We start from the raw sequence: 23,348 nt of genomic DNA, 5'->3' as shown, positions 1-23,348 counted from the left end.
AATCCGCTAAATATCGTCTTAAGTCATTTCTATTAAACTAATCATACTTTTTATATTTTTAACGTTAAGTTCACATTATTTTACATCTAAAACACGTGTTTACAATACATTTGTCTGAATACAAAAAATAGAAAAAAAATTTGGGAAAAAATTTGGTAAAAAATGGTGATAATTTCGCTAAATATCGATTAAAGTCATTTGTATTGAACTTATCATACTTTTTATATTTTTATAGTTAAGTTCACATTATTTTACATCTAAAACACGTATTTACAATACATTTGGGTGAATAAAAAAACTAGAAAAAAAATTTGGGAAAAAATTGGGTAAAAAATGGTGATAATTCCGCTAAATATCGTTTAATGTCATTTGTATTGAACTAATCATACTTTTTATATTTTTATCGTTAAGTTCACATAATTTTACATCTAAAACACGTCTTTACAATACATTTGGGTGAATATAAAAGGTCGTAAAAAAATTTTGAAATACGGGTGATGAATCCGCTAAATATCGTCTTAAGTCATTTCTATTGAACGAATCATACTTTTTATATTTTTAACGTTAAGTTCACATTATTTTACATCTAATACACGTGTTTACTATACATTTGGGTGAATACAAAAAATAGAAAAAAAATTTGGTAAAAAATGGTGATAATTCCGCTAAATATCGTTTAAAGTCATTTGTATTGAACTAATCATATTTTTTATATTTTTATCGTTAAGTTCACATTATTTTACATCGAAAACACGTATTTACAATACATTTGGGTGAATACAAAAAATAGAAAAAAAATTTGGGAAAAAATTTGGTAAAAAATGGTGATAATTCCGCTAAATATCGTTTAAAGTCATTTGTATTGAACTAATCATACTTTTTATATTTTTATCGTTAAGTTCACATTATTTTACATCTAAAACACGTCTTTACAATACATTTGGGTGAATATAAAAGGTCGTAAAAAAAGTTTGAAATACAGATGATGAATCCGCTAAATATCGTCTTAAGTCATTTCTATTAAACTAATCATACTTTTTATATTTTTATCGTTAAGTTCACATAATTTTACATCTAAAACACGTCTTTACAATACATTTGGGTGAATATTAAAGGTCGTAAAAAAATTTTGAAATACAGGTGATGAATCCGCTAAATATCGTCTTAAGTCATTTTTATTAAACTAATCATACTTTTTATATTTTTAACGTTAAGTTCACATTATTTTACATCTAAAACACGTGTTTACAATACATTTGTCTGAATACAAAAAAATAGAAAAAAAATTTGGTAAAAAATTGTGATAATTCCGCTAAATATCGTTTAATGTCATTTGTATTGAACTAATCATACTTTTTATATTTTTATCGTTAAGTTCACATAATTTTACATCTAAAACACGTCTTTACAATACATTTGGGTGAATATAAAAGGTCGTAAAAAAATTTTGAAATACAGGTGATGAGTCCGCTAAATATCGTCTTAAGTCATTTCTATTAAACTAATCATACTTTTTATATTTTCAACGTTAAGTTCACATTATTTTACTTCTAAAACACGTGTTTACAATACATTTGGGTGAATACAAAAAATAGAAAAAAAATTTGGTAAAAAATGGTGATAATTCCGCTAAATATCGTTTAAAGTCGTTTGTATTGAACTAATCATACTTTTTAAATTTTTATCGTTAAATTCACATTATTTTACATCTAAAACACGTATTTACAATACATTTGGGTGAATACAAAAAATAGAAAAAAAATTTGGGAAAAAATTTGGTAAAAAATGGTGATAATTCCGCTAAATATCGTTTAAAGTCATTTGTATTGAACTAATCATACTTTTTATATTTTTATCGTTAAGTTCACACTATTTTACATCTAAAACACGTCTTTACAATACATTTGGGTGAATATAAAAGGTCGTAAAAAAATTTTGAAATACGGTTGATGAATCCGCTAAATATCGTCTTAAGTCATTTCTATTAAACTAATCATACTTTTTATATTTTTAACGTTAAGTTCACATTATTTTACATCTAAAACACGTGTTTACAATACATTTGTCTGAATACAAAAAATAGAAAAAAAATTTGGTAAAAAATGGTGATAATTCCGCTAAATATCGTTTAAAGTCATTTGTATTGAACTAATCATACTTTTTATATTTTTATCGTTACGTTCACATAATTTTACATCTAAAACACGTCTTTACAATACATTTGGGTGAATATAAAAGGTCGTAAAAAAATTTTGAAATACAGGTGATGAATCCGCTAAATATCGTCTTAAGTCATTTCTATTAAACTAATCATACTTTTTATATTTTTAACGTTAAGTTCACATTATTTTACATCTAAAACACGTGTTTACAATACATTTGGGTGAATACAAAAAATAGAAAAAAAATTTGGGAAAAAATTTGGTAAAAAATGGTGATAATTTCGCTAAATATCGATTAAAGTCATTTGTATTGAACTTATCATACTTTTTATATTTTTATAGTTAATTTCACATTATTTTACATCTAAAACACGTATTTACAATACATTTGGGTGAATAAAAAAACTAGAAAAAAAATTTGGGAAAAAATTGGGTAAAAAATGGTGATAATTCCGCTAAATATCGTTTAATGTCATTTGTATTGAACTAATCATACTTTTTATATTTTTATCGTTAAGTTCACATAATTTTACATCTAAAACACGTCTTTACAATACATTTGGGTGAATATAAAAGGTCGTAAAAAAATTTTGAAATACAGGTGATGAGTCCGCTAAATATCGTCTTAAGTCATTTCTATTAAACTAATCATACTTTTTATATTTTTAACGTTAAGTTCACATTATTTTACATCTAAAACACGTGTTTACAATACATTTGGGTGAATACAAAAAATAGAAAAAAAATTTGGTAAAAAATGGTGATAATTCCGCTAAATATCGTTTAAAGTCGTTTGTATTGAACTAATCATACTTTTTAAATTTTTATCGTTAAATTCACATTATTTAACATCGAAAACACGTATTTACAATACATTTGGGTGAATACAAAAAATAGAAAAAAAATTTGGGAAAAAATTTGGTAAAAAATGGTGATAATTCCGCTAAATATCGTTTAAAGTCATTTGTATTGAACTAATCATACTTTTTATATTTTTATCGTTAAGTTCACATAATTTTACATCTAAAACACGTCTTTACAATACATTTGGGTGAATATAAAAGGTCGTAAAAAAATTTTGAAATACAGGTGATGAGTCCGCTAAATATCGTCTTAAGTCATTTCAATTAAACTAATCATACTTTTTATATTTTCAACGTTAAGTTCACATTATTTTACTTCTAAAACACGTGTTTACAATACATTTGGGTGAATACAAAAAATAGAAAAAAAATTTGGTAAAAAATGGTGATAATTCCGCTAAATATCGTTTAAAGTCGTTTGTATTGAACTAATCATACTTTTTAAATTTTTATCGTTAAATTCACATTATTTTACATCTAAAACACGTATTTACAATACATTTGGGTGAATACAAAAAATAGAAAAAAAATTTGGGAAAAAATTTGGTAAAAAATGGTGATAATTCCGCTAAATATCGTTTAAAGTCATTTGTATTGAACTAATCATACTTTTTATATTTTTATCGTTAAGTTCACACTATTTTACATCTAAAACACGTCTTTACAATACATTTGGGTGAATATAAAAGGTCGTAAAAAAATTTTGAAATACGGTTGATGAATCCGCTAAATATCGTCTTAAGTCATTTCTATTAAACTAATCATACTTTTTATATTTTTAACGTTAAGTTCACATTATTTTACATCTAAAACACGTGTTTACAATACATTTGTCTGAATACAAAAAATAGAAAAAAAATTTGGGAAAAAATTTGGTAAAAAATGGTGATAATTTCGCTAAATATCGATTAAAGTCATTTGTATTGAACTTATCATACTTTTTATATTTTTATAGTTAAGTTCACATTATTTTACATCTAAAACACGTATTTACAATACATTTGGGTGAATAAAAAAACTAGAAAAAAAATTTGGGAAAAAATTGGGTAAAAAATGGTGATAATTCCGCTAAATATCGTTTAATGTCATTTGTATTGAACTAATCATACTTTTTATATTTTTATCGTTAAGTTCACATAATTTTACATCTAAAACACGTCTTTACAATACATTTGGGTGAATATAAAAGGTCGTAAAAAAATTTTGAAATACGGGTGATGAATCCGCTAAATATCGTCTTAAGTCATTTCTATTGAACGAATCATACTTTTTATATTTTTAACGTTAAGTTCACATTATTTTACATCTAATACACGTGTTTACTATACATTTGGGTGAATACAAAAAATAGAAAAAAAATTTGGTAAAAAATGGTGATAATTCCGCTAAATATCGTTTAAAGTCATTTGTATTGAACTAATCATATTTTTTATATTTTTATCGTTAAGTTCACATTATTTTACATCGAAAACACGTATTTACAATACATTTGGGTGAATACAAAAAATAGAAAAAAAATTTGGGAAAAAATTTGGTAAAAAATGGTGATAATTCCGCTAAATATCGTTTAAAGTCATTTGTATTGAACTAATCATACTTTTTATATTTTTATCGTTAAGTTCACATTATTTTACATCTAAAACACGTCTTTACAATACATTTGGGTGAATATAAAAGGTCGTAAAAAAAGTTTGAAATACAGATGATGAATCCGCTAAATATCGTCTTAAGTCATTTCTATTAAACTAATCATACTTTTTATATTTTTATCGTTAAGTTCACATAATTTTACATCTAAAACACGTCTTTACAATACATTTGGGTGAATATTAAAGGTCGTAAAAAAATTTTGAAATACAGGTGATGAATCCGCTAAATATCGTCTTAAGTCATTTTTATTAAACTAATCATACTTTTTATATTTTTAACGTTAAGTTCACATTATTTTACATCTAAAACACGTGTTTACAATACATTTGTCTGAATACAAAAAAATAGAAAAAAAATTTGGTAAAAAATTGTGATAATTCCGCTAAATATCGTTTAATGTCATTTGTATTGAACTAATCATACTTTTTATATTTTTATCGTTAAGTTCACATAATTTTACATCTAAAACACGTCTTTACAATACATTTGGGTGAATATAAAAGGTCGTAAAAAAATTTTGAAATACAGGTGATGAGTCCGCTAAATATCGTCTTAAGTCATTTCTATTAAACTAATCATACTTTTTATATTTTCAACGTTAAGTTCACATTATTTTACTTCTAAAACACGTGTTTACAATACATTTGGGTGAATACAAAAAATAGAAAAAAAATTTGGTAAAAAATGGTGATAATTCCGCTAAATATCGTTTAAAGTCGTTTGTATTGAACTAATCATACTTTTTAAATTTTTATCGTTAAATTCACATTATTTTACATCTAAAACACGTATTTACAATACATTTGGGTGAATACAAAAAATAGAAAAAAAATTTGGGAAAAAATTTGGTAAAAAATGGTGATAATTCCGCTAAATATCGTTTAAAGTCATTTGTATTGAACTAATCATACTTTTTATATTTTTATCGTTAAGTTCACACTATTTTACATCTAAAACACGTCTTTACAATACATTTGGGTGAATATAAAAGGTCGTAAAAAAATTTTGAAATACGGTTGATGAATCCGCTAAATATCGTCTTAAGTCATTTCTATTAAACTAATCATACTTTTTATATTTTTAACGTTAAGTTCACATTATTTTACATCTAAAACACGTGTTTACAATACATTTGTCTGAATACAAAAAATAGAAAAAAAATTTGGTAAAAAATGGTGATAATTCCGCTAAATATCGTTTAAAGTCATTTGTATTGAACTAATCATACTTTTTATATTTTTATCGTTACGTTCACATAATTTTACATCTAAAACACGTCTTTACAATACATTTGGGTGAATATAAAAGGTCGTAAAAAAATTTTGAAATACAGGTGATGAATCCGCTAAATATCGTCTTAAGTCATTTCTATTAAACTAATCATACTTTTTATATTTTTAACGTTAAGTTCACATTATTTTACATCTAAAACACGTGTTTACAATACATTTGGGTGAATACAAAAAATAGAAAAAAAATTTGGGAAAAAATTTGGTAAAAAATGGTGATAATTTCGCTAAATATCGATTAAAGTCATTTGTATTGAACTTATCATACTTTTTATATTTTTATAGTTAATTTCACATTATTTTACATCTAAAACACGTATTTACAATACATTTGGGTGAATAAAAAAACTAGAAAAAAAATTTGGGAAAAAATTGGGTAAAAAATGGTGATAATTCCGCTAAATATCGTTTAATGTCATTTGTATTGAACTAATCATACTTTTTATATTTTTATCGTTAAGTTCACATAATTTTACATCTAAAACACGTCTTTACAATACATTTGGGTGAATATAAAAGGTCGTAAAAAAATTTTGAAATACAGGTGATGAGTCCGCTAAATATCGTCTTAAGTCATTTCTATTAAACTAATCATACTTTTTATATTTTTAACGTTAAGTTCACATTATTTTACATCTAAAACACGTGTTTACAATACATTTGGGTGAATACAAAAAATAGAAAAAAAATTTGGTAAAAAATGGTGATAATTCCGCTAAATATCGTTTAAAGTCGTTTGTATTGAACTAATCATACTTTTTAAATTTTTATCGTTAAATTCACATTATTTAACATCGAAAACACGTATTTACAATACATTTGGGTGAATACAAAAAATAGAAAAAAAATTTGGGAAAAAATTTGGTAAAAAATGGTGATAATTCCGCTAAATATCGTTTAAAGTCATTTGTATTGAACTAATCATACTTTTTATATTTTTATCGTTAAGTTCACATAATTTTACATCTAAAACACGTCTTTACAATACATTTGGGTGAATATAAAAGGTCGTAAAAAAATTTTGAAATACAGGTGATGAGTCCGCTAAATATCGTCTTAAGTCATTTCTATTAAACTAATCATACTTTTTATATTTTCAACGTTAAGTTCACATTATTTTACTTCTAAAACACGTGTTTACAATACATTTGGGTGAATACAAAAAATAGAAAAAAAATTTGGTAAAAAATGGTGATAATTCCGCTAAATATCGTTTAAAGTCGTTTGTATTGAACTAATCATACTTTTTAAATTTTTATCGTTAAATTCACATTATTTTACATCTAAAACACGTATTTACAATACATTTGGGTGAATACAAAAAATAGAAAAAAAATTTGGGAAAAAATTTGGTAAAAAATGGTGATAATTCCGCTAAATATCGTTTAAAGTCATTTGTATTGAACTAATCATACTTTTTATATTTTTATCGTTAAGTTCACACTATTTTACATCTAAAACACGTCTTTACAATACATTTGGGTGAATATAAAAGGTCGTAAAAAAATTTTGAAATACGGTTGATGAATCCGCTAAATATCGTCTTAAGTCATTTCTATTAAACTAATCATACTTTTTATATTTTTAACGTTAAGTTCACATTATTTTACATCTAAAACACGTGTTTACAATACATTTGTCTGAATACAAAAAATAGAAAAAAAATTTGGTAAAAAATGGTGATAATTCCGCTAAATATCGTTTAAAGTCATTTGTATTGAACTAATCATACTTTTTATATTTTTATCGTTACGTTCACATAATTTTACATCTAAAACACGTCTTTACAATACATTTGGGTGAATATAAAAGGTCGTAAAAAAATTTTGAAATACAGGTGATGAATCCGCTAAATATCGTCTTAAGTCATTTCTATTAAACTAATCATACTTTTTATATTTTTAACGTTAAGTTCACATTATTTTACATCTAAAACACGTGTTTACAATACATTTGGGTGAATACAAAAAATAGAAAAAAAATTTGGGAAAAAATTTGGTAAAAAATGGTGATAATTTCGCTAAATATCGATTAAAGTCATTTGTATTGAACTTATCATACTTTTTATATTTTTATAGTTAAGTTCACATTATTTTACATCTAAAACACGTATTTACAATACATTTGGGTGAATAAAAAAACTAGAAAAAAAATTTGGGAAAAAATTGGGTAAAAAATGGTGATAATTCCGCTAAATATCGTTTAATGTCATTTGTATTGAACTAATCATACTTTTTATATTTTTATCGTTAAGTTCACATAATTTTACATCTAAAACACGTCTTTACAATACATTTGGGTGAATATAAAAGGTCGTAAAAAAATTTTGAAATACAGGTGATGAGTCCGCTAAATATCGTCTTAAGTCATTTCTATTAAACTAATCATACTTTTTATATTTTTAACGTTAAGTTCACATTATTTTACATCTAAAACACGTGTTTACAATACATTTGGGTGAATACAAAAAATAGAAAAAAAATTTGGTAAAAAATGGTGATAATTCCGCTAAATATCGTTTAAAGTCGTTTGTATTGAACTAATCATACTTTTTAAATTTTTATCGTTAAATTCACATTATTTAACATCGAAAACACGTATTTACAATACATTTGGGTGAATACAAAAAATAGAAAAAAAATTTGGGAAAAAATTTGGTAAAAAATGGTGATAATTCCGCTAAATATCGTTTAAAGTCATTTGTATTGAACTAATCATACTTTTTATATTTTTATCGTTAAGTTCACACTATTTTACATCTAAAACACGTCTTTACAATACAATTGGGTGAATATAAAAGGTCGTAAAAAAATTTTGAAATACGGTTGATGAATCCGCTAAATATCGTCTTAAGTCATTTCTATTAAACTAATCATACTTTTTATATTTTTAACGTTAAGTTCACATTATTTTACATCTAAAACACGTGTTTACAATACATTTGGGTGAATACAAAAAATAGAAAAAAAATTTGGGAAAAAATTTGGTAAAAAATGGTGATAATTTCGCTAAATATCGATTAAAGTCATTTGTATTGAACTTATCATACTTTTTATATTTTTATAGTTAAGTTCACATTATTTTACATCTAAAACACGTATTTACAATACATTTGGGTGAATAAAAAAACTAGAAAAAAAATTTGGGAAAAAATTGGGTAAAAAATGGTGATAATTCCGCTAAATATCGTTTAATGTCATTTGTATTGAACTAATCATACTTTTTATATTTTTATCGTTAAGTTCACATAATTTTACATCTAAAACACGTCTTTACAATACATTTGGGTGAATATTAAAGGTCGTAAAAAAATTTTGAAATACAGGTGATGAATCCGCTAAATATCGTCTTAAGTCATTTTTATTAAACTAATCATACTTTTTATATTTTTAACGTTAAGTTCACATTATTTTACATCTAAAACACGTGTTTACAATACATTTGTCTGAATACAAAAAAATAGAAAAAAAATTTGGTAAAAAATTGTGATAATTCCGCTAAATATCGTTTAATGTCATTTGTATTGAACTAATCATACTTTTTATATTTTTATCGTTAAGTTCACATAATTTTACATCTAAAACACGTCTTTACAATACATTTGGGTGAATATAAAAGGTCGTAAAAAAATTTTGAAATACAGGTGATGAGTCCGCTAAATATCGTCTTAAGTCATTTCTATTAAACTAATCATACTTTTTATATTTTCAACGTTAAGTTCACATTATTTTACTTCTAAAACACGTGTTTACAATACATTTGGGTGAATACAAAAAATAGAAAAAAAATTTGGTAAAAAATGGTGATAATTCCGCTAAATATCGATTAAAGTCGTTTGTATTGAACTAATCATACTTTTTAAATTTTTATCGTTAAATTCACATTATTTTACATCTAAAACACGTATTTACAATACATTTGGGTGAATACAAAAAATAGAAAAAAAATTTGGGAAAAAATTTGGTAAAAAATGGTGATAATTCCGCTAAATATCGTTTAAAGTCATTTGTATTGAACTAATCATACTTTTTATATTTTTATCGTTAAGTTCACACTATTTTACATCTAAAACACGTCTTTACAATACATTTGGGTGAATATAAAAGGTCGTAAAAAAATTTTGAAATACGGTTGATGAATCCGCTAAATATCGTCTTAAGTCATTTCTATTAAACTAATCATACTTTTTATATTTTTAACGTTAAGTTCACATTATTTTACATCTAAAACACGTGTTTACAATACATTTGTCTGAATACAAAAAATAGAAAAAAAATTTGGTAAAAAATGGTGATAATTCCGCTAAATATCGTTTAAAGTCATTTGTATTGAACTAATCATACTTTTTATATTTTTATCGTTACGTTCACATAATTTTACATCTAAAACACGTCTTTACAATACATTTGGGTGAATATAAAAGGTCGAAAAAAAATTTTGAAATACAGGTGATGAATCCGCTAAATATCGTCTTAAGTCATTTCTATTAAACTAATCATACTTTTTATATTTTTAACGTTAAGTTCACATTATTTTACATCTAAAACACGTGTTTACAATACATTTGGGTGAATACAAAAAATAGAAAAAAAATTTGGGAAAAAATTTGGTAAAAAATGGTGATAATTTCGCTAAATATCGATTAAAGTCATTTGTATTGAACTAATCATATTTTTTATATTTTTATCGTTAAGTTCACATTATTTTACATCGAAAACACGTATTTACAATACATTTGGGTGAATACAAAAAATAGAAAAAAAATTTGGGAAAAAATTTGGTAAAAAATGGTGATAATTCCGCTAAATATCGTTTAAAGTCATTTGTATTGAACTAATCATACTTTTTATATTTATATCGTTAAGTTCACATTATTTTACATCTAAAACACGTCTTTACAATACATTTGGGTGAATATAAAAGGTCGTAAAAAAAGTTTGAAATACAGATGATGAATCCGCTAAATATCGTCTTAAGTCATTTCTATTAAACTAATCATACTTTTTATATTTTTATCGTTAAGTTCACATAATTTTACATCTAAAACACGTCTTTACAATACATTTGGGTGAATATAAAAGGTCGTAAAAAAATTTTGAAATACGGGTGATGAATCCGCTAAATATCGTCTTAAGTCATTTCTATTGAACTAATCATACTTTTTATATTTTTATCGTTAAGTTCACATAATTTTACATCTAAAACACGTCTTTACAATACATTTGGGTGAATATAAAAGGTCGTAAAAAAATTTTGAAATACAGGTGATGAGTCCGCTAAATATCGTCTTAAGTCATTTCAATTAAACTAATCATACTTTTTATATTTTTAACGTTAAGTTCACATTATTTTACTTCTAAAACACGTGTTTACAATACATTTGGGTGAATACAAAAAATAGAAAAAAAATTTGGTAAAAAATGGTGATAATTCCGCTAAATATCGTTTAAAGTCGTTTGTATTGAACTAATCATACTTTTTAAATTTTTATCGTTAAATTCACATTATTTTACATCTAAAACACGTATTTACAATACATTTGGGTGAATACAAAAAATAGAAAAAAAATTTGGGAAAAAATTTGGTAAAAAATGGTGATAATTCCGCTAAATATCGTTTAAAGTCATTTGTATTGAACTAATCATACTTTTTATATTTTTATCGTTAAGTTCACACTATTTTACATCTAAAACACGTCTTTACAATACATTTGGGTGAATATAAAAGGTCGTAAAAAAATTTTGAAATACGGTTGATGAATCCGCTAAATATCGTCTTAAGTCATTTCTATTAAACTAATCATACTTTTTATATTTTTAACGTTAAGTTCACATTATTTTACATCTAAAACACGTGTTTACAATACATTTGTCTGAATACAAAAAATAGAAAAAAAATTTGGGAAAAAATTTGGTAAAAAATGGTGATAATTTCGCTAAATATCGATTAAAGTCATTTGTATTGAACTTATCATACTTTTTATATTTTTATAGTTAAGTTCACATTATTTTACATCTAAAACACGTATTTACAATACATTTGGGTGAATAAAAAAACTAGAAAAAAAATTTGGGAAAAAATTGGGTAAAAAATGGTGATAATTCCGCTAAATATCGTTTAATGTCATTTGTATTGAACTAATCATACTTTTTATATTTTTATCGTTAAGTTCACATAATTTTACATCTAAAACACGTCTTTACAATACATTTGGGTGAATATAAAAGGTCGTAAAAAAATTTTGAAATACGGGTGATGAATCCGCTAAATATCGTCTTAAGTCATTTCTATTGAACGAATCATACTTTTTATATTTTTAACGTTAAGTTCACATTATTTTACATCTAAAACACGTGTTTACTATACATTTGGGTGAATACAAAAAATAGAAAAAAAATTTGGTAAAAAATGGTGATAATTCCGCTAAATATCGTTTAAAGTCATTTGTATTGAACTAATCATATTTTTTATATTTTTATCGTTAAGTTCACATTATTTTACATCGAAAACACGTATTTACAATACATTTGGGTGAATACAAAAAATAGAAAAAAAATTTGGGAAAAAATTTGGTAAAAAATGGTGATAATTCCGCTAAATATCGTTTAAAGTCATTTGTATTGAACTAATCATACTTTTTATATTTTTATCGTTAAGTTCACATTATTTTACATCTAAAACACGTCTTTACAATACATTTGGGTGAATATAAAAGGTCGTAAAAAAAGTTTGAAATACAGATGATGAATCCGCTAAATATCGTCTTAAGTCATTTCTATTAAACTAATCATACTTTTTATATTTTTATCGTTAAGTTCACATAATTTTACATCTAAAACACGTCTTTACAATACATTTGGGTGAATATTAAAGGTCGTAAAAAAATTTTGAAATACAGGTGATGAATCCGCTAAATATCGTCTTAAGTCATTTTTATTAAACTAATCATACTTTTTATATTTTTAACGTTAAGTTCACATTATTTTACATCTAAAACACGTGTTTACAATACATTTGTCTGAATACAAAAAAATAGAAAAAAAATTTGGTAAAAAATTGTGATAATTCCGCTAAATATCGTTTAATGTCATTTGTATTGAACTAATCATACTTTTTATATTTTTATCGTTAAGTTCACATAATTTTACATCTAAAACACGTCTTTACAATACATTTGGGTGAATATAAAAGGTCGTAAAAAAATTTTGAAATACAGGTGATGAGTCCGCTAAATATCGTCTTAAGTCATTTCAATTAAACTAATCATACTTTTTATATTTTCAACGTTAAGTTCACATTATTTTACTTCTAAAACACGTGTTTACAATACATTTGGGTGAATACAAAAAATAGAAAAAAAATTTGGGAAAAAATTTGGTAAAAAATGGTGATAATTTCGCTAAATATCGATTAAAGTCATTTGTATTGAACTTATCATACTTTTTATATTTTTATAGTTAAGTTCACATTATTTTACATCTAAAACACGTATTTACAATACATTTGGGTGAATAAAAAAACTAGAAAAAAAATTTGGGAAAAAATTGGGTAAAAAATGGTGATAATTCCGCTAAATATCGTTTAATGTCATTTGTATTGAACTAATCATACTTTTTATATTTTTATCGTTAAGTTCACATAATTTTACATCTAAAACACGTCTTTACAATACATTTGGGTGAATATAAAAGGTCGTAAAAAAATTTTGAAATACAGGTGATGAGTCCGCTAAATATCGTCTTAAGTCATTTCTATTAAACTAATCATACTTTTTATATTTTTAACGTTAAGTTCACATTATTTTACATCTAAAACACGTGTTTACAATACATTTGTCTGAATACAAAAAATAGAAAAAAAATTTGGGAAAAAATTTGGTAAAAAATGGTGATAATTTCGCTAAATATCGATTAAAGTCATTTGTATTGAACTTATCATACTTTTTATATTTTTATAGTTAAGTTCACATTATTTTACATCTAAAACACGTATTTACAATACATTTGGGTGAATAAAAAAACTAGAAAAAAAATTTGGGAAAAAATTGGGTAAAAAATGGTGATAATTCCGCTAAATATCGTTTAATGTCATTTGTATTGAACTAATCATACTTTTTATATTTTTATCGTTAAGTTCACATAATTTTACATCTAAAACACGTCTTTACAATACATTTGGGTGAATATAAAAGGTCGTAAAAAAATTTTGAAATACGGGTGATGAATCCGCTAAATATCGTCTTAAGTCATTTCTATTGAACGAATCATACTTTTTATATTTTTAACGTTAAGTTCACATTATTTTACATCTAAAACACGTGTTTACTATACATTTGGGTGAATACAAAAAATAGAAAAAAAATTTGGTAAAAAATGGTGATAATTCCGCTAAATATCGTTTAAAGTCATTTGTATTGAACTAATCATATTTTTTATATTTTTATCGTTAAGTTCACATTATTTTACATCGAAAACACGTATTTACAATACATTTGGGTGAATACAAAAAATAGAAAAAAAATTTGGGAAAAAATTTGGTAAAAAATGGTGATAATTCCGCTAAATATCGTTTAAAGTCATTTGTATTGAACTAATCATACTTTTTATATTTTTATCGTTAAGTTCACATTATTTTACATCTAAAACACGTCTTTACAATACATTTGGGTGAATATAAAAGGTCGTAAAAAAAGTTTGAAATACAGATGATGAATCCGCTAAATATCGTCTTAAGTCATTTCTATTAAACTAATCATACTTTTTATATTTTTATCGTTAAGTTCACATAATTTTACATCTAAAACACGTCTTTACAATACATTTGGGTGAATATTAAAGGTCGTAAAAAAATTTTGAAATACAGGTGATGAATCCGCTAAATATCGTCTTAAGTCATTTTTATTAAACTAATCATACTTTTTATATTTTTAACGTTAAGTTCACATTATTTTACATCTAAAACACGTGTTTACAATACATTTGTCTGAATACAAAAAAATAGAAAAAAAATTTGGTAAAAAATTGTGATAATTCCGCTAAATATCGTTTAATGTCATTTGTATTGAACTAATCATACTTTTTATATTTTTATCGTTAAGTTCACATAATTTTACATCTAAAACACGTCTTTACAATACATTTGGGTGAATATAAAAGGTCGTAAAAAAATTTTGAAATACAGGTGATGAGTCCGCTAAATATCGTCTTAAGTCATTTCAATTAAACTAATCATACTTTTTATATTTTCAACGTTAAGTTCACATTATTTTACTTCTAAAACACGTGTTTACAATACATTTGGGTGAATACAAAAAATAGAAAAAAAATTTGGTAAAAAATGGTGATAATTCCGCTAAATATCGTTTAAAGTCGTTTGTATTGAACTAATCATACTTTTTAAATTTTTATCGTTAAATTCACATTATTTTACATCTAAAACACGTATTTACAATACATTTGGGTGAATACAAAAAATAGAAAAAAAATTTGGGAAAAAATTTGGTAAAAAATGGTGATAATTCCGCTAAATATCGTTTAAAGTCATTTGTATTGAACTAATCATACTTTTTATATTTTTATCGTTAAGTTCACACTATTTTACATCTAAAACACGTCTTTACAATACATTTGGGTGAATATAAAAGGTCGTAAAAAAATTTTGAAATACGGTTGATGAATCCGCTAAATATCGTCTTAAGTCATTTCTATTAAACTAATCATACTTTTTATATTTTTAACGTTAAGTTCACATTATTTTACATCTAAAACACGTGTTTACAATACATTTGTCTGAATACAAAAAATAGAAAAAAAATTTGGTAAAAAATGGTGATAATTCCGCTAAATATCGTTTAAAGTCATTTGTATTGAACTAATCATACTTTTTATATTTTTATCGTTACGTTCACATAATTTTACATCTAAAACACGTCTTTACAATACATTTGGGTGAATATAAAAGGTCGTAAAAAAATTTTGAAATACAGGTGATGAATCCGCTAAATATCGTCTTAAGTCATTTCTATTAAACTAATCATACTTTTTATATTTTTAACGTTAAGTTCACATTATTTTACATCTAAAACACGTGTTTACAATACATTTGGGTGAATACAAAAAATAGAAAAAAAATTTGGGAAAAAATTTGGTAAAAAATGGTGATAATTTCGCTAAATATCGATTAAAGTCATTTGTATTGAACTTATCATACTTTTTATATTTTTATAGTTAAGTTCACATTATTTTACATCTAAAACACGTATTTACAATACATTTGGGTGAATAAAAAAACTAGAAAAAAAATTTGGGAAAAAATTGGGTAAAAAATGGTGATAATTCCGCTAAATATCGTTTAATGTCATTTGTATTGAACTAATCATACTTTTTATATTTTTATCGTTAAGTTCACACTATTTTACATCTAAAACACGTCTTTACAATACATTTGGGTGAATATAAAAGGTCGTAAAAAAATTTTGAAATACGGTTGATGAATCCGCTAAATATCGTCTTAAGTCATTTCTATTAAACTAATCATACTTTTTATATTTTTAACGTTAAGTTCACATTATTTTACATCTAAAACACGTGTTTACAATACATTTGTCTGAATACAAAAAATAGAAAAAAAATTTGGGAAAAAATTTGGTAAAAAATGGTGATAATTTCGCTAAATATCGATTAAAGTCATTTGTATTGAACTTATCATACTTTTTATATTTTTATAGTTAAGTTCACATTATTTTACATCTAAAACACGTATTTACAATACATTTGGGTGAATAAAAAAACTAGAAAAAAAATTTGGGAAAAAATTGGGTAAAAAATGGTGATAATTCCGCTAAATATCGTTTAATGTCATTTGTATTGAACTAATCATACTTTTTATATTTTTATCGTTAAGTTCACATAATTTTACATCTAAAACACGTCTTTACAATACATTTGGGTGAATATAAAAGGTCGTAAAAAAATTTTGAAATACGGGTGATGAATCCGCTAAATATCGTCTTAAGTCATTTCTATTGAACGAATCATACTTTTTATATTTTTAACGTTAAGTTCACATTATTTTACATCTAAAACACGTGTTTACTATACATTTGGGTGAATACAAAAAATAGAAAAAAAATTTGGTAAAAAATGGTGATAATTCCGCTAAATATCGTTTAAAGTCATTTGTATTGAACTAATCATATTTTTTATATTTTTATCGTTAAGTTCACATTATTTTACATCGAAAACACGTATTTACAATACATTTGGGTGAATACAAAAAATAGAAAAAAAATTTGGGAAAAAATTTGGTAAAAAATGGTGATAATTCCGCTAAATATCGTTTAAAGTCATTTGTATTGAACTAATCATACTTTTTATATTTTTATCGTTAAGTTCACATTATTTTACATCTAAAACACGTCTTTACAATACATTTGGGTGAATATAAAAGGTCGTAAAAAAAGTTTGAAATACAGATGATGAATCCGCTAAATATCGTCTTAAGTCATTTCTATTAAACTAATCATACTTTTTATATTTTTATCGTTAAGTTCACATAATTTTACATCTAAAACACGTCTTTACAATACATTTGGGTGAATATTAAAGGTCGTAAAAAAATTTTGAAATACAGGTGATGAATCCGCTAAATATCGTCTTAAGTCATTTTTATTAAACTAATCATACTTTTTATATTTTTAACGTTAAGTTCACATTATTTTACATCTAAAACACGTGTTTACAATACATTTGGGTGAATATAAAAGGTCGTAAAAAAAGTTTGAAATACAGATGATGAATCCGCTAAATATCGTCTTAAGTCATTTCTATTAAACTAATCATACTTTTTATATTTTTATCGTTAAGTTCACATAATTTTACATCTAAAACACGTCTTTACAATACATTTGGGTGAATATTAAAGGTCGTAAAAAAATTTTGAAATACAGGTGATGAATCCGCTAAATATCGTCTTAAGTCATTTTTATTAAACTAATCATACTTTTTATATTTTTAACGTTAAGTTCACATTATTTTACATCTAAAACACGTGTTTACAATACATTTGTCTGAATACAAAAAAATAGAAAAAAAATTTGGTAAAAAATTGTGATAATTCCGCTAAATATCGTTTAATGTTTAAAGTCGTTTGTATTGAACTAATCATACTTTTTAAATTTTTATCGTTAAATTCACATTATTTTACATCTAAAACACGTATTTACAATACATTTGGGTGAATACAAAAAATAGAAAAAAAATTTGGGAAAAAATTTGGTAAAAAATGGTGATAATTCCGCTAAATATCGTTTAAAGTCATTTGTATTGAACTAATCATACTTTTTATATTTTTATCGTTAAGTTCACACTATTTTACATCTAAAACACGTCTTTACAATACATTTGGGTGAATATAAAAGGTCGTAAAAAAATTTTGAAATACGGTTGATGAATCCGCTAAATATCGTCTTAAGTCATTTCTATTAAACTAATCATACTTTTTATATTTTTAACGTTAAGTTCACATTATTTTACATCTAAAACACGTGTTTACAATACATTTGTCTGAATACAAAAAATAGAAAAAAAATTTGGGAAAAAATTTGGTAAAAAATGGTGATAATTTCGCTAAATATCGATTAAAGTCATTTGTATTGAACTTATCATACTTTTTATATTTTTATAGTTAAGTTCACATTATTTTACATCTAAAACACGTATTTACAATACATTTGGGTGAATAAAAAAACTAGAAAAAAAATTTGGGAAAAAATTGGGTAAAAAATGGTGATAATTCCGCTAAATATCGTTTAATGTCATTTGTATTGAACTAATCATACTTTTTATATTTTTATCGTTAAGTTCACATAATTTTACATCTAAAACACGTCTTTACAATACATTTGGGTGAATATAAAAGGTCGTAAAAAAATTTTGAAATACGGGTGATGAATCCGCTAAATATCGTCTTAAGTCATTTCTATTGAACGAATCATACTTTTTATATTTTTAACGTTAAGTTCACATTATTTTACATCTAAAACACGTGTTTACTATACATTTGGGTGAATACAAAAAATAGAAAAAAAATTTGGTAAAAAATGGTGATAATTCCGCTAAATATCGTTTAAAGTCATTTGTATTGAACTAATCATATTTTTTATATTTTTATCGTTAAGTTCACATTATTTTACATCGAAAACACGTATTTACAATACATTTGGGTGAATACAAAAAATAGAAAAAAAATTTGGGAAAAAATTTGGTAAAAAATGGTGATAATTCCGCTAAATATCGTTTAAAGTCATTTGTATTGAACTAATCATACTTTTTATATTTTTATCGTTAAGTTCACATTATTTTACATCTAAAACACGTCTTTACAATACATTTGGGTGAATATAAAAGGTCGTAAAAAAAGTTTGAAATACAGATGATGAATCCGCTAAATATCGTCTTAAGTCATTTCTATTAAACTAATCATACTTTTTATATTTTTATCGTTAAGTTCACATAATTTTACATCTAAAACACGTCTTTACAATACATTTGGGTGAATATTAAAGGTCGTAAAAAAATTTTGAAATACAGGTGATGAATCCGCTAAATATCGTCTTAAGTCATTTTTATTAAACTAATCATACTTTTTATATTTTTAACGTTAAGTTCACATTATTTTACATCTAAAACACGTGTTTACAATACATTTGTCTGAATACAAAAAAATAGAAAAAAAATTTGGTAAAAAATTGTGATAATTCCGCTAAATATCGTTTAATGTCATTTGTATTGAACTAATCATACTTTTTATATTTTTATCGTTAAGTTCACATAATTTTACATCTAAAACACGTCTTTACAATACATTTGGGTGAATATAAAAGGTCGTAAAAAAATTTTGAAATACAGGTGATGAATCTGCTAAATATCGTCTTAAGTCATTTCTATTAAACTAATCATACTTTTTATATTTTTAACGTTAAGTTCACATTATTTTACATCTAAAACACGTGTTTACAATACATTTGGGTGAATACAAAAAATAGAAAAAAAATTTGGGAAAAAATTTGGTAAAAAATGGTGATAATTTCGCTAAATATCGATTAAAGTCATTTGTATTGAACTTATCATACTTTTTATATTTTTATAGTTAAGTTCACATTATTTTACATCTAAAACACGTATTTACAATACATTTGGGTGAATAAAAAAACTAGAAAAAAAATTTGGGAAAAAATTGGGTAAAAAATGGTGATAATTCCGCTAAATATCGTTTAATGTCATTTGTATTGAACTAATCATACTTTTTATATTTTTATCGTTAAGTTCACATAATTTTACATCTAAAACACGTCTTTACAATACATTTGGGTGAATATAAAAGGTCGTAAAAAAATTTTGAAATACAGGTGATGAGTCCGCTAAATATCGTCTTAAGTCATTTCTATTAAACTAATCATACTTTTTATATTTTTAACGTTAAGTTCACATTATTTTACATCTAAAACACGTGTTTACAATACATTTGTCTGAATACAAAAAATAGAAAAAAAATTTGGGAAAAAATTTGGTAAAAAATGGTGATAATTTCGCTAAATATCGATTAAAGTCATTTGTATTGAACTTATCATACTTTTTATATTTTTATAGTTAAGTTCACATTATTTTACATCTAAAACACGTATTTACAATACATTTGGGTGAATAAAAAAACTAGAAAAAAAATTTGGGAAAAAATTGGGTAAAAAATGGTGATAATTCCGCTAAATATCGTTTAATGTCATTTGTATTGAACTAATCATACTTTTTATATTTTTATCGTTAAGTTCACATAATTTTACATCTAAAACACGTCTTTACAATACATTTGGGTGAATATAAAAGGTCGTAAAAAAATTTTGAAATACGGGTGATGAATCCGCTAAATATCGTCTTAAGTCATTTCTATTGAACGAATCATACTTTTTATATTTTTAACGTTAAGTTCACATTATTTTACATCTAAAACACGTGTTTACTATACATTTGGGTGAATACAAAAAATAGAAAAAAAATTTGGTAAAAAATGGTGATAATTCCGCTAAATATCGTTTAAAGTCATTTGTATTGAACTAATCATATTTTTTATATTTTTATCGTTAAGTTCACATTATTTTACATCGAAAACACGTATTTACAATACATTTGGGTGAATACAAAAAATAGAAAAAAAATTTGGGAAAAAATTTGGTAAAAAATGGTGATAATTCCGCTAAATATCGTTTAAAGTCATTTGTATTGAACTAATCATACTTTTTATATTTTTATCGTTAAGTTCACATTATTTTACATCTAAAACACGTCTTTACAATACATTTGGGTGAATATAAAAGGTCGTAAAAAAAGTTTGAAATACAGATGATGAATCCGCTAAATATCGTCTTAAGTCATTTCTATTAAACTAATCATACTTTTTATATTTTTATCGTTAAGTTCACATAATTTTACATCTAAAACACGTCTTTACAATACATTTGGGTGAATATTAAAGGTCGTAAAAAAATTTTGAAATACAGGTGATGAATCCGCTAAATATCGTCTTAAGTCATTTTTATTAAACTAATCATACTTTTTATATTTTTAACGTTAAGTTCACATTATTTTACATCTAAAACACGTGTTTACAATACATTTGTCTGAATACAAAAAAATAGAAAAAAAATTTGGTAAAAAATTGTGATAATTCCGCTAAATATCGTTTAATGTCATTTGTATTGAACTAATCATACTTTTTATATTTTTATCGTTAAGTTCACATAATTTTACATCTAAAACACGTCTTTACAATACATTTGGGTGAATATAAAAGGTCGTAAAAAAATTTTGAAATACAGGTGATGAGTCCGCTAAATATCGTCTTAAGTCATTTCAATTAAACTAATCATACTTTTTATATTTTCAACGTTAAGTTCACATTATTTTACTTCTAAAACACGTGTTTACAATACATTTGGGTGAATACAAAAAATAGAAAAAAAATTTGGTAAAAAATGGTGATAATTCCGCTAAATATCGTTTAAAGTCGTTTGTATTGAACTAATCATACTTTTTAAATTTTTATCGTTAAATTCACATTATTTTACATCTAAAACACGTATTTACAATACATTTGGGTGAATACAAAAAATAGAAAAAAAATTTGGGAAAAAATTTGGTAAAAAATGGTGATAATTCCGCTAAATATCGTTTAAAGTCATTTGTATTGAACTAATCATACTTTTTATATTTTTATCGTTAAGTTCACACTATTTTACATCTAAAACACGTCTTTACAATACATTTGGGTGAATATAAAAGGTCGTAAAAAAATTTTGAAATACGGTTGATGAATCCGCTAAATATCGTCTTAAGTCATTTCTATTAAACTAATCATACTTTTTATATTTTTAACGTTAAGTTCACATTATTTTACATCTAAAACACGTGTTTACAATACATTTGTCTGAATACAAAAAATAGAAAAAAAATTTGGTAAAAAATGGTGATAATTCCGCTAAATATCGTTTAAAGTCATTTGTATTGAACTAATCATACTTTTTATATTTTTATCGTTACGTTCACATAATTTTACATCTAAAACACGTCTTTACAATACATTTGGGTGAATATAAAAGGTCGTAAAAAAATTTTGAAATACAGGTGATGAATCCGCTAAATATCGTCTTAAGTCATTTCTATTAAACTAATCATACTTTTTATATTTTTAACGTTAAGTTCACATTATTTTACATCTAAAACACGTGTTTACAATACATTTGGGTGAATACAAAAAATAGAAAAAAAATTTGGGAAAAAATTTGGTAAAAAATGGTGATAATTTCGCTAAATATCGATTAAAGTCATTTGTATTGAACTTATCATACTTTTTATATTTTTATAGTTAAGTTCACATTATTTTACATCTAAAACACGTATTTACAATACATTTGGGTGAATAAAAAAACTAGAAAAAAAATTTGGGAAAAAATTGGGTAAAAAATGGTGATAATTCCGCTAAATATCGTTTAATGTCATTTGTATTGAACTAATCATACTTTTTATATTTTTATCGTTAAGTTCACACTATTTTACATCTAAAACACGTCTTTACAATACATTTGGGTGAATATAAAAGGTCGTAAAAAAATTTTGAAATACGGTTGATGAATCCGCTAAATATCGTCTTAAGTCATTTCTATTAAACTAATCATACTTTTTATATTTTTAACGTTAAGTTCACATTATTTTACATCTAAAACACGTGTTTACAATACATTTGTCTGAATACAAAAAATAGAAAAAAAATTTGGGAAAAAATTTGGTAAAAAATGGTGATAATTTCGCTAAATATCGATTAAAGTCATTTGT

This window comes from Diuraphis noxia, unplaced genomic scaffold (genome assembly GCF_037042655.1).
Source record: "Diuraphis noxia isolate RWA-SAM2 unplaced genomic scaffold, SU_Dnox_SAM2 contig0002, whole genome shotgun sequence".
NCBI classification, from domain to species: Eukaryota; Metazoa; Arthropoda; class Insecta; order Hemiptera; family Aphididae; genus Diuraphis; species Diuraphis noxia.
Note: the sequence above shows the minus strand (reverse complement) of the source record.